Source organism: Kryptolebias marmoratus, linkage group LG16, assembly GCF_001649575.2.
Source record: "Kryptolebias marmoratus isolate JLee-2015 linkage group LG16, ASM164957v2, whole genome shotgun sequence".
Lineage (NCBI taxonomy): Eukaryota > Metazoa > Chordata > Actinopteri > Cyprinodontiformes > Rivulidae > Kryptolebias > Kryptolebias marmoratus.
Window position 1 is genome coordinate 18,001,979 of NC_051445.1, and position 808 is coordinate 18,002,786.

The 808-nt window shown below is 50.6% G+C and overlaps 1 long non-coding RNA gene across 1 annotated transcript; it reads right to left on the reverse strand.

The window, feature by feature from the left end:
• LOC119617815 lies at positions 1-554 on the reverse strand. The gene is made up of 3 exons (XR_005234233.1): positions 438-554; positions 191-330; positions 1-79 (listed from the first exon to the last, which is right to left on the reverse strand). It is a non-coding gene; the product is annotated as an uncharacterized LOC119617815 (long non-coding RNA).
• Positions 555-808: the final 254 nt, after the last annotated feature.

Sequence of the window (808 nt, forward strand, 5' to 3'; positions counted from 1 at the left end):
TCAAGATGCTTAGAGGTGGTTAGGAGTTGGATACCAAGAGATTCGGCAAGGCCCTGGTCCATGAACTCAGTGTCTGCTCCTGAATCAATAAAGACAGATAGGTGCTTTGTCAGACAGTCAGCTTGAAGAATGGCCTGAACAGAAAAAGGAGAGGATTTTAATCTCTTTTGACTCAGCAGGAGCCTCTTACCTCCTACTGAGCCTGGCCTTTTGCTGGACACAGACGAAGTAGGTGACCCTCTCCACCACAATAGAAGCAAAGGCCTCTCTTAAGTCTCCGCTCCCTCTCTTGTGGGGACAAGCGTGATCGACCAATCTGCATAGGCTCCTCTGCCGGAGAGGTGGGAGATGAGCTCACAGGTGGGGCTGAGACAGATGGCTGTGGCCTGGAAACAGGTTCAACTTGGTAAGTACGACTGAAAGAACTCCTCTCCAACCTTCTCTCATGAAGCCTTATGTCGATCCTTGCGGCCAGGGTCTCCAGTTCCTCCAGATCCTTGGGAGCATCCCGAGTAGACAGTTCATCTTTTACCTCCTCACTGAGTCCCTGGTAGAAGGCGTCACACAGTGCCTCATCGTTCCAGTAACTTCCTGAAGACAGAGCGTGAAAGTCAATTATGTACTCCGTGACTCGCCTCCTACCTTGTTTAAGTTTGAGCAAACCACGTGCAGCCTCCCTCTCAGGCAGAACTGGATCGAAGACCCTGATTAGCTCCTTGGAAAAGTCCTTGAACTGATAACAAATGAGGGAGTCCTTCTGCCACTCAGCAGTCCCCCATAACTTGGCCTTCCCTGAGAGAAGGGATAT